This window comes from Aegilops tauschii, chromosome 2, assembly GCF_002575655.3.
Source record: "Aegilops tauschii subsp. strangulata cultivar AL8/78 chromosome 2, Aet v6.0, whole genome shotgun sequence".
NCBI lineage: Eukaryota > Viridiplantae > Streptophyta > Magnoliopsida > Poales > Poaceae > Aegilops > Aegilops tauschii.
The window spans coordinates 603,512,878-603,526,136 of NC_053036.3; the positions used below are offsets into that span (position 1 = coordinate 603,512,878).

Below are 13,259 nucleotides of genomic sequence, written 5' to 3' on the forward strand. Positions count from 1 at the left end.
GTAAGTGCAGTACTGCAGCTTATACATCGTAATCTACTAAACTTGCAGCACATTCTTATATATTTAGATGTTTGACGCGATCACTATGTTGTGCAGCGTCTACAAAGAGGAATTACTGCCGCAAAATCCAAGAAACATTGACAAACTGGTTATGGCAGGATTTGCGAAATGGTTCAAGAACCATGTAAGCTTTTGAAGTGCACTGTCAGTTTTTTTTAATATATTGAGTACATAAGATGATCAGCTTGTCTATTTTCTAACCATAGGTTAAGAAGATGCGGGAGGATGGGCAGGCAGTTGATGATGCCCTTTACTCACTAGCAATGGGTCCTGATACTCGAGTAAGACATTATGAATCTTGCGTTGTTGGAGATGTGCGCTACAACACCCTTGCACGAGACGAAGGCAGGAAGACACAAAACTATGCCATCATGAGCACGGATACGTATGACAAAGATACAACTGAAATGTATGCTAACATAACAGACATTGTTCAGTTGCAGTATATCTCCAGTTTCGAGGATCATCGGTGTGTGGTTCTGTTGTGCTGTCGTTGGTATAACCTGTTTTCCAGGATCGCAAAACCCAGAGCTGATGATTATTTCAAATCCATCAATGTCAAGGCGGCGTACCAGACCAACGAGCCTTTTATTTTGGCAAATCAAGCAACACAGATATTTTTCTTGGAAGACACATTTGCACGTGGCGATGACTAGAGAGTATTGCAAAGGTTTGAGCAGAGGAATTCGTTTAATGAAGTTGCACAACAAGATGATGCTTACACTGCTCCTGATGTACAAGATAACACAGATGTTCCTAATATCTTTGAGAACCATCACGTCAATGACGCCAGCGAAAAGATTGCCTGTCGTGTTGTGGACATACAAGAGTTGATCAAGAAGAAGCCAACGTTCGAGGACGTTCAGGACGAAGAAGAAGATGACACCATGGCGAATTATGATTCAGACTAATACACATGGCGAAGATGTTGACGCTGCTGCTGCGGATGATGATTACATTGCTTTTGTCGTATTTGCCTGTCAGAAGACGTTTTTTATCTACTATGTGAAATTGTGTTTGCTATGACAACTGAAACCTGATGAACATGTTGTTTAGTATTTTGCTGTGAGAACATCACTTGTTATGTATGCTGATTTGTGTTTGGTGATTGTATGACAACTAAAACATGATGACATTGTTGTTTAGTTGTACTCATATTTGGCTGTGAAACTTGAATTTGATGACATAGTTTGCTGTTGGACTACAATTTGCTCGATGTCTTCAAATGAGAACAAAGCTGACCCGACAGGGCCTCTGCTATTTATTTATTTATTTATATGAGCAAAAGGGGATACCCCCTGATTTCCGTCAATAGAAATCATTAGATGTTCACAACACTACGCCCAGCCTGCTACACAGGTTTCATTCATTACTAGTTTCAGCAACGTGCTCATGTCGTAGCCACTGAATACATCACGAGTGCTACATACACTGCAAATAAAGAGACAATCATCCTACAGAGCACATCGATTTTGCCCATTATCTTCACAAGCTCTTTCATCTCCTCATTGCTGTCAAGGCCGTTCAGCAGCTGTTGCTTGGCCATGATCAGAGAAACTGCATCTTTAACCTTCTACTTTGCATCTTCCTCTTCTGCCGTTCCTTCAGTTACTTGTCCAATACCCCAACCTGCTGGTATTGGGATTCCTCGGCTAACCAAATAATCAGCATAGTTGCATTCCCCCACATCAGCAACTTCCCAGAAATACAAATCACACGAATCTTCCCTTTTCTGCACGAATCAAATTGGAAGATCATCAACCAAACTATTAAAAAAATCAGCAACTGAAAGCAGCAGAACAACACTTAAACATATTATTACCCCATGATTCGGGCATTTGTAGAAGACTCGGCCAGGGTTGCGGATTGTGGTTGAGACGCGACGGATGACTCTGCGTGATTTGCAGCAGTGGCACCACACCAACGGCAGCGGGTTGCGATGAGCAATCGGCTGCGGTGCGCGTGCCGACAGGGGTGTGATGAGACCCACAGGCGATGGTACGGGTGGCGACTTGGCGCATATCTGGTTGTTGCCTGCTGAAGAGCAGGTGGACGAGCAGCCAGCGGACATGGTTGCTGCGGCCAGAGCTTCTGATGCTAGGCAGAGTAAGTAGAGAAGAGGAGAAGCGAACGTTGGATATGTCAATTTCATTACTTGCAGAGTAGCATAGCACCATATATAGTCATAGTCTAGGTTTGGATTCAAACCAGCTATAGGAGGGACCTCCTTGTTTTGCGAAAAAAATTATTTCTCCACCTGACAGCTCGGACCCACCGGCTGTATCTTCGCACGGAAGGAAGTGCCTCCTTGTTTTGCGAAAAAAATTATTCATCCCGTTGACAGCTGGGACCCGTCAGATTTGGTGACTGACTTGTGGGCCTACTAAGCGGACGTGTACGCACGGCTTTGTCAACTTAATCAACAAATGATTCTAGCAGCTGGACCGTTGGATGTTAATCCAACAGCCGTGCTCCTTCTTCAACCTCTGTTCTTGCTCCTGTCTCCCGTGGGCGGCACCGCGGCTGTGCTGCCGCGCACCCGAACCAGTGAAGTTTCCCACTCCTCTCCAGCTGCGACTCCACTACCCCGTCTTCCCCATCTCCGGGTCGTTCCAGTCTGGGTGCGCTCGGCACGGTGTGTGTCAACGTGGTCAACAACCGAGAGTCATCGGAAGATGACTGTACGTGAGAGGCTGACAGTGGGGACGCACCACGCCCATGGACGCATCCATGCAACAGAACGCGGCGAGGTCAACGTGGTCAAGGAACGACTTCCATCGGAAGTATACTGCACGTGGAGAGTCTCAGCTGGGTCCACGGCCGCAGCAAGTAAGTGCCTCCTTATTACGCGAAAAATAATGATTCCTCCAACTGACAGTAGGGACCCACTGGACGGGCCACCGTATTTTGCGAAAAAACGTTTGCCCCCTGACTGCTGGGACCCACCTCACGGGCCACCGTATTTCACGAAAAAAGGTCCCCCCGCTATCAGCTCGGACCCACCGGAAGTGCCTCCTTATTACGCACAAAAAAAATGAATACTCCCCCGGCTAGCTGGGACCCACCTTGGTGGGAGGCTGACTTGTGGGCCTACTAAGTTGACGGGGACGAAGGGCTTTTTCAACTTAGTCAATATGAACGATTCTAGCTCCAGTGACCGTACGATGTCCATCCAACGGCCGTAGTGCTTCTTCAACCTCTGGTCTTCTTGCTCTAGCCGCCCAAAGCAGCGCCGGTCGTGCCGCATGCTCCTGCCTCCCGTGTCCGGCTGTGCTGCCGCCGAGGCCTCACCGCCCCCTACTATTCCCACCGCTGGCCAGGCCCTGCGGCAACGGCAGCCTCACACCGCAGCCGAACCAGTGAACCCTCGTACTCCTCTCCGCGCGGGCTTCCACTGCCGCGTCTTCCCCGGCTCCGCGTCGTCCCCTTCCTAGGCCTCGCCGTCGTCCACCGCCGTGGTGCTCTCCGCGCGGTGTGGTCAACGTGGTCAAGGAACGACTTCCATCGGAAGAGTACTGTATGTGGAGAGGCTGACAGCTGGGTCCACGGCCACAACCCAGTTTTTTTGTGATTTGCCAAGTAAGTCGCTTTGTCAGGCCTGTTGGGCTGCAAATCTTTCAAGACGAGGAGAGCTTTCATTCGGCTGGCCGAGAAAATGGCCCATCAGTAATGAGAAATGGGCTGTACATTTTTAAAACACATCAAACCGGCAATTAGTTTCAAATATCTTTTTTTCATTTCGAGATTTTAAATTACATTAATTTTTATGCATGGAGAATTTGTTGGGTTTTATATTGATATACATTTATTTTTAAAATCAGTTTGAATGTGAGTCAAAATTTCGGGATTAAAAACAGTTCGGACCGCGCCGAATATGCAAAATTTCGTATAATTTTTTAACCATGGCCACAATATGGGCGGTAATGCTAACAAAAAGAATATGGCTCAAAAAAACCTTAATAATTAGCAAATGGGCTGTAAATTATTAGAAATAATGGCAGATGGGCTGTATGCTGTTTTCCACAGATTTGAGGCTTTCCTAAAAAAAGGTTGACGCACAAGCAGTGACTGTTGGACGGCCATCCAACGACCGTCGTGCTTCTTCAATCTCTGCTCTTCCTGCTCCAGCCGCTCAAACAAGCGCCGGCGGGACTGCCTGCTCCCTCCTCCCCGCGACCGACTCTGCCGCCGCGCAGGCCTCACCGCCCCACCGTACTCCCATCGCTGGACTAGCCATCCCTCTACTCACCCACACCTGCTGTTATTCTCCGGCGACGGCAGACGAACCAGTAAACCCTCGTACAGTCGTACTCCCCTCCGCGTGGGAAACAACTGCCGAGTCTTCCCTGCCTCCGTGTCGTTCCCTTCCTAGGCCTCGCCGTCGTCCACCGCCCTGGTGCTCTCGGCGCGGCCTGGTCAACGTGGTCAATGACCGGCATGCATCTGAAGTGGACTGTACGTGAAGAGGCTGACAGCTGGGTCCACAGCCGCACGCAAGGAAATGCCTCCTTATTACGCGCAAAATAATGATTCCTCCACCTGACATCAGGGACCCACCGAAAGGGCCTCTGTATTTCGCGAAAAAAACGTTACCGCCGCTGACAGCTCGGACCCACCAGCTATATCTTCGCACGCAAGGAAGTGCCTCCTTATTACGCACAAAAAAAATGAATACTCCCCCTGTTAGCTGGGATCCAGTATAGTGGCAGGCTGACTTGTGGGCCTACTAAGTTGACAGGGACGGAGGGCTTTGTCAACTTAGTCAATATGCACGATTCTAGCTCCAGTGACCGTACGATGTCCATCCAACGGCCATAGTGCTTCTTCAACCTCTGATCTTCTTGCTCCAGCCGCCCAAACCAGCGCCGGTCGTGCCTCGTGCTCCTGCCTCCCGTGGCCGGCTGCGATGCGGCGGAGGCCTCACCGCCCCCTACTACTCCCACCGCTGCCCAGGCCATCCCTCTACTCACCCACACCCCCTGTTATTCTGCGGCGACGGCAGCCTCACACCGCAGCGAACCAGTGAACCCACGTACTCCTCTACGCGTGGGCATCCACTGCCGCGTCTTCCCCGGCTCCGCGTCGTCCCCTTCCTAGGCCTCGCCGTCGTCCACCGCCCTGGTGCTCTCGGCGCGGCGTGGTCAACGTGGTCAAGGAACGGCTTCCATCGGACGTGGACTGTACGTGGAGAGGCTGACAGCTGGGTCCACGACCGTAGCAAGGAAGTGCCTCCTTATTACGTGCAAAATAATTATTCCTCCACCTGACAGCGGGGACCCACCGGACGGGCCACCGTATTTCGCGAAAAAACGTTTGCCCCTGACTGCTGGGACCAACCAGCTACATCTTCGCATGCAAGGAAGTGCGTCCGGGCAAAAAAAATGATTCGCCCCCCTGACTGCTGGGACCCACCAGCTACATCTTTGCAGGCAAGGAAGTATCTGATAGTCGAGACCCACCTGGTCGAAGCGTACGTAGCGTTGTCATTCTGGTCGCGAACGTGTACGTACATATATACTGGTGGATGTAGAGGCGCGCACGTGTCGTAGTAGAGGCGCGTACGTGTCGTAGTAGAGGCGCGCACGTAGCATGTACACGTACGTACAACGGCCAGGGTGCAAGAAAGAAAATACGGCCACGTATGTGTACATACGGGCGGGGTCTCGAACGCCTACTCGCACATACGTACGGCCAGGGCTTGTGTACATGGCTGGGTCGGAACGGAGAAACAACGTCTTCGTCGTGTTCATGGGGAGGCAACGGAATGCGTCGTGTTCATGGGGAGGCAACGGAATGCGTCGTGTTCATGGGGAGGGGTGTGGCGTACCGCAAAACGGAGGAAACGGACCTCCTATGGTCGAAACGGGGGTCCTGTTGATCGGGAGGAGTGTGGCGTACCGCAAAACGGAGGAAACGGACCTCCTACGATCAAAACGGGGGTCCTGTTGATCGGGAGGGGTGTGGCGTACCGCAAAACGGAGGAAATAGACCTCCTACGGTCGAAACGGGGGTCCTGTTGATCGGGAGGGGTGTGGCGTACCGCAAAACGGACGAAACGGACCTCCTACGGTCGAAACGGGGGTCCTGTTGATCGGGAGGGGTGTGGCGTACCGCAAAACGGACGAAACGGACCTCCTACGGTCGAAACGGGGGTCCTGTTCATCGGGAGGGGTGTGGCGTACCGCAAAACGGGACTCCACGGGATACTGTTCATCTCCACCGTCGACCTCCTCTAGCCTCCACGGGCTACCGTCGACCTCCTCCAGCCTCCACGGGCTCCTGTTCATCCAGCCTCCACGGGCTACTGTTCAACCACCCCTCCACGGGCATCCCTCCACCGTCTACTGTTCATCCAGCCCTCCACACCACGGGGTCCTGTTCAACCACCCCTCCACGGGCACCCCTCCACTGTCTACTGTTCATCCAGCCCTCCACCACACCACGGGGTCCTGTTCATCCAGAGGCAACGCCACCGCTCACTGTTCATCCAAACTCCCCCCCCCCCCCCGCAACGCTCACTGTTCATCCCAGAGGCAGCATCGATCGGCTTCAGTTAGCAGCAGTAGCGAAGGAATCGCTCGATCGGGTTCAGTTAACAGCCATCGATCGATCGTTCAGGTTCAGTAACACGTAGCCTGCAGTGCAATCGCTCGGGTTCAGTTAGAGCCCAACGCCTCTCTCGGGTTCAGTTAGAGCCAACGCCTCGCACACACGCGTGTACGTGTACGAGAGAAACGCGCATCGCTCGGCCCCCGACCTCCCACCGTAACCGGGAACTCCCCAAAATTTTCCTCGCCCTCGCTTCTACCACGGTTTTTTCCGTCATGGACGGCCCAAAGAATGTCATGCAGCTGCGTCTCCGGCCCGCCCAGGACGAAAAGCCCATTTTCTGTCATGATTTTTTGTCGTAGAAGTAGGAGCCCACCACATCTATGATGATACCGGGTTTTGTCACAATTATCATCATAGAAGTGTCATATGTATGACAGAAAAAAATTTCGTTCGGCCCAAAATGTCACGGATGTGTCTTTTTTTGTAGTGATACACCGCCACCAAACAATTAAACCCATCGGCCTTTGACCGAACCCAAAACTTAACCGCAAAGTCTCCCATTACCACATTCCTAACTTCCAATGAATCACAATTAACCCCAAGTAAGATTCCACCGGATCTTCCTCTTGGAGGTAGACAATGCCAATCAAAGTCAACCCCTCCCAATAAAGTACTAAGGAATTGAGGGGTGAAATTTTCCATTCCAGTTTCTGAAAGGGCAATAAAATCCAATTTGTGCTCTATAGAGGCATCCGCTAAAAACCTTCTTTTAGCCATGTCCTTAAGACCACTGCTATTCCAAAAATTTCCTTTCATATTTCATCATGAAATTTTTTAGTTGTTCGGATCCTAGCACTTCTACGCACGGCCGACGCCGGATAAATCCTACGATTCCACTTGCGTTTAGGTCTGTTTTGGTCCTCTACCCGGTCCCCATGACCGAGCTCGGTGGACACCTCCACCTGGGACTCAGCAATAATGGAATCACTTGGGGACGTAGAGTATTCATCCTCCTCATTCTCAGGAAGAGAGGGTGCCAAATCCGCACAAAAGCTATCAAGCACATTTATCCCCAAAGCATCTACGCCAGAATCGTTCATAGGTTTAACAGCCGCTAGGTTTCTAATCATCTCTAAAGCGCGCTCCGCTTCAAGATCCAAGAGATCATTAACGGACTTAGCAACTTCAACATCGTTGCTACCAAGAGAAACTCCCAACTGATTTGTGTTATGTATAATCTCATTATTAGAAAAATGCAAGATAGAATTGGAAGTGTTGACTGACATACCAGTAGTGACCTCAATATCATGAAGCTTGGTCGCCCGCATGGCGCACCGTAGCTGCATGTCATCCACATCCGGCTGATCCTGGAGGCGACAGCTCATCCGTCGACCAGCAGAGACAGGATCCGGAATCCCGCCAAAAGCGATGATGTCGTCCCGAGTGACCCCGTTCAGGGTGAGGCCTCCTGCCCGACCCCCAAGAGGGCTCAACTGAGCAGAAACAGCCGGAGGGGTGCCCTGCGTCGGCATAACCGGTGAAGCTCCCCCAGCCATCACCTCCACAGGGCTCGGTACGCCCGGCGATCTCGGTCCTAGACCTGCACCTGGGACCCGAGCAAAGGCCGCCCCCTCCAGGGACGGCCGGGAAGACGGAGGGACGGAGGCCACCTGCCCGCGCCCCCCTCCCGATCCGGCAGCTCCTTCGGCGCGCGTCGCGTCCAGTACGGGAGAGGCAAGGGCGGGAGCCTCTTGCCCACACCCCCCTCCCGGACCGTCACCACCAGGTGCGTGTAGAACATCCGCCGTGTCACACGGTGTCGCCGGACTCCTCATCCGCGGAAAAGCACCATCCCGATCAAGAACAAGGGGGGATCGGAGGGCCTCCTGCCCATGCTCCTCCCCACCCTCGCAGCATATCTCTGTAGACTGAACAAACTCCGTCTCAGGACGTACCCTCGTCCCGAAGTCAGTCCCTGGGGATCCAGGTATTGTCGGAGACACACTGCCAGAAGCCAATGCCGGCGGTAACTCAAGTTCCACCGGATCATCCGTCTCCACTCGGATACTCCAAAGACGGCTAGGCGCAGAACGCGCATCAAAATATCCAAAACGAAGCGAGTTCATCGGAGTCGAGGAGCCAGACGGCCCCATAGCAGATTTGTCAGCCTTATCAGACAGCGAATCCGGCCCCTTAGCCGTCTCGCGCGATGTGTTGTCTGGCTCCTTACTCCGATCTCCTGGGGCCCCATCCCCCTCAGTAGTATCCATATCCTGGGCGTCGTCCCCCTCGCCCTCCTGAGGAATCGGAGTATCCTCAATCTCAAGCTCAAGCACATATGTGACGCCGGCATGTGTCCACTTGACCACATCCGGAACAAACTCCAAACTGGCAACACTGACTAGCAGTCTCGCTGCACTGTGTGCCCGAGTGAAAGGCATGTCCACCTGTTCCGTCTTCCCAATGAGAGAGCCCAAGCTCCAAGCTACCAGGAAGTGATTAATATATTTGCGTGGTGCACCATAGAAGCGGACCCATACCTTCTCCAAAGGTGTACCCTCAGGCTCCTTCTCCTTCCACTCATCCAATGTAAGGACAATATTCGTACTCTGTACTCTGCACATGCCCCATTTGAGGATATGTAGCTGGTCCTCCTTAGTGAAAAAACAACCTTGTAAGTCTGGTTCTCCGACTTGACATGGTCCCACTGGTGATTCCCTGGGACAAGATCCTGCAGCTGCCGCACAATCTGTGCCTCAGTCAAACTCCCATTAGTAACCTTGACGACCGCGGGAAAAGAACTCTCATGCACATGTGTCGAAGGTACCACATCTGGTGCCTCAAAAAACATAAGTTCCTGACAACAGACTCCATAAATGGTGATGACCGGCTTGGGGCCAGAAAGAAGTGGGCAGTCGCCAGACCTATGCTGCGATCTACCGCAGTAATCACACAGTTCTGTGGTACATTCTGCCACAAAATGTCCTGGCTCTCCACATCTATAGCAAGGTAACTTCTTCTTCTTAATAGCCCACTTCGATAGCTTTTCACCATTGTGTTTATCTGAAACCTTTTCAAAAGCGTCCTCACCAACTTTATCAACTCCGGTGCTTGTTCCCGGAATGGTTACTGCAGCCAAAGCCCGGACTGTTTCTATAGCCACCTCGGGAAGCGCTGGAGAGGGGGCCTGCCCAGTAGGCACAGCATTAGTCACCATCGCCGTGTCAGCCGGCGGCGGAGGAGGCCGCCCCCCACCTCTCCTGCCACGGAAATCACGATGAGGTCATCGGTTAGACCGGTTGGTTGGACCGGCGACCCCCTCGACGAAATTGCCAGGAGGTCCTTGGAAGTTGTTCCAACCAGAACCACGACCACCACCAGATGAAGAACCACGGTGCTGACCCTCGCCGTACGCATCGTAACCATTGTCTCCTCACTGGCCATACCGGTTGTATCTGTATCTGCCAGCATTGTTGTCCCGAACAGCTCCACCGGCAAACCCCTTCCGACCAGGGCCTCCGCCCCGCCCGGTGCCATGAGCACCTCCTCTCCCAGCAACAGGGGCACCACCACGCCCGGCCGCCTGGTCGCCCGGCCACATGGGCCCCGCCCCGCCCGGCAGCAAGTGTGCCGCCCCGCCCGGCGACTTGGCCCGCAGGCGGCACCTCCTGCTGCGTTGCCGGTGCAGGGGACGGGGGTGGCTTGGCCGGCAGCTGATGGCCTCGCCCCGCCATAGCAGCCGCGCCGGAAGGAGGCTTCTGGGGAGCGCTCGTAGGAGAGACCCGCCGAGCCCGCCTGGTTCCGATCGATAGGAAGCCAGGCCGCGCAAACACCAGAACCCTAGACCCTTAGGGGGATCGCGAACGTGATGAACCTCCTCAGGATAGCCACGACCACGAACACAATCACGCGTAGACGTCGAAACGGTGGCTGGGGTCGCAACCTGGGCCACTTGCCCAGTTTCTGCTGCGCCCCGTCCCACACAACCCAAGTCAGGCCCATCTTGGCCCAACAGAGATTTCAAACGGGCATCACGCACCGCCTGGATCGCGTCGCGAGTGCTCGCCGGCGACACCGCCCCCGTCGGCCGAGATCGCCTTCGTCGATCCCTCACAAATTTCCAAGAACCAAAAAAATCGCCAAGAGTAATGGAAGGAAGACGTACCTTGGGTAAAGGTCCCTTCCAAGGACGGATCGCCGTCGGTGCTGTCCGTCGATGCACCACTCGCCGAAGAACCTCCACCGCGTCCGATTTGCCCAACCCGTCCCAAGCCTGATCATTCGCCGGAATGATTCCGTCTACGAAGCCGGCCACCTCCTCCTCCGAGTAACCGGCTCCCAGAACCTTGCAAACCTTGTCGCTTGGCGTCGGGGAATAAGCCTCCGCCCCAGATCCCCCGCCGTCCCTCGCCTCCTCCCTCCTCCTCGTCGGAGTCGTCGGAGTCCGAGCCCGCAAGGGCCCAGAACCGGCTCCCGCAGCGATGGGAGAGCGCCGACAGCCGGAGCGCCGCCCCGCGATGAGCGCCGCGGTCGGCCCCGTGGTCGCCACCACGATCGCCCATTCGCCCTCGCCACCCGACCAAACGCGAGTTCTGTTAGAGAAACTCTGCCTATGCATCTTTCGGTGCGACCTCCTAGGCGGTGTTGCCATGCTGTTCGGCGTGCGGGGCTACTCCAGCGGATCCACCTCAAGACCGGTAGTGCCGACATCGTTCATCTCCGCCATCTCCTCCCGACACAGGTCTTCCAGCTCGAACAATTGGTCTGTCACTGTCGGCCTGACGACAAAAGTTCCTATGTTTCGGCTACCGCTACTGCTTTCCAGCGATGGTGTTTCGGCTGGAGCTTGCTTATTTTTCCTTACCCAAGAAACACTGAGCTAGTCTTTCTTGTACCTGATGTGGAGCCTTTCTAAGTTTGCGAAGACGTTCTGCAACTTCTAACTTCTCAGGGCGTTTGTCGTGTTCCATCCTCAAGCATTTACCTGCCAACTTAACAATCTCTTCGATAGTCTTCATGTCTCTCGATGTTGCAATTTCAGGATCAAACATGTCCCTCACCCTCCTAAACCCTTTTGGAAGTGATTCAGTAAAACTTTCAACCAAGCCAGTCCCCCCATCCTCTGTTCTTGCTTTTTTTCATGTTATCAGTTCCAGGAGCACAACTCCAAAACTATCAACATCACTCTTTGCTGTGAGTCGACCATTCCGAGCAAACAGAGGGTCCATGTAGCTTATACTGCCTATCACATTAGAGTATATAGAGTGTTTACAGTGTTGACTAGTCTTGATACTCCAAAGTCTGATACTTTTGCACTGAGTCCATCATCCTGATGTATATTAGCAGGCTTGATGTCACCATGAATGACCTGAGTATACATTTGCGAATGCATATAGCCCAACGCTTCTGCACATTCAGTGGCAATTCTTAGCCGTGTATCCAAAGCGATAGGAGTACTATCCTGGTGAAGGATGTTACTCAGGTTTCCTGTAGGAATATACTCTGTGATCACCATCAGGGCATTTTCATCTACACAGTAGCCAACTAATCTGACTACATTCTTGTGATTGATCTCACGGTGGACGATCAACTCTTTGGCGAAATTTTCTTTTACATTACAGATAAACCTCTTGACTGCAATCATACTTTTGTCCTCCAGGACCCCTTCATAAACTTCACCAAAGGCACCTTTACCGATTACAGTTTTATAGTTGTTGGTAAATCTTCTTATCTCATGTTCTGTAAAACATTTCACATTATGATTGCTCCGTGCAATCCATTTCAACCTATTCTCTTCTTGGATAAGTTGTGTTACCATATTTTCTGGATGATCCATCTTCGAAACTAGCAGGGAACTTATTCAATGTTGGAAGAACATTTGACCTACAAAACAGTTTCGGTAGTGCGAAAAGTCAAATGAACCGGTAGGGATTTCAGATGCCCATGGGGCGACATGTATAGATGTGTTTATACTCTATTAGAGTTCATTTAGAAAAAGAAAAACATCTCCGCTAGCTGCCAAAGATAACCAATCTAGGAGAGAGGATAATCAATATTTATTTTCCATTCTGGTGTGGATTTTGAATAACAGCTTTATCGTGCAATATGTGTAATTCTGCAAAATTGCTTCCTTGCAGGGAAAATGGAGCAACGTCTAGAACATGAATAAAACAGATTGGAAACGACTAAACAAAGAAGTGAAGATTTAAGACCCAAAGTGCTAATATTCTAGGAGAAGTCTAATAAATGGGGGTAAAAACACGAAGATTGGCAAGTTGAAGCAAACATACCACTTAAGAATGGGCGCCGTAACATAACACAATCAATGGAGCCTTCTTTTGTTGATGGTGGCACAGAACGCCATGGAATGGATCTACAAGAAAGGGCAGATAGCACATTACACCATTTCATGAGCTGCCATCATCGATGGTCAACTTGCAGAACATGAACGTGGTGGCCTGGTCGTTGGCGGTTGGGATCCCTAATGACAACTTCCACCGAATTAAATAAAGATGATCATGCCAAGGGCATCTCCAACAAGCCAGTACTAACACCATTGCAAAGATAAAAAAATTGTGACAATTTACACAAAGTAACTTCTCTAACAATGCTGTTACTAGAGCCGCCAACACTATTTACTTGTGGCA

General features: G+C 51.9%; 1 pseudogene; it reads right to left on the reverse strand.

Moving 5' to 3' along the window:
- Positions 1-11,281: 11,281 nt before the first annotated feature.
- On the reverse strand, positions 11,282-12,608 carry LOC141041329 (wall-associated receptor kinase-like 5; annotated as a pseudogene).
- Between the last annotated feature and the right edge of the window lie 651 nt (positions 12,609-13,259).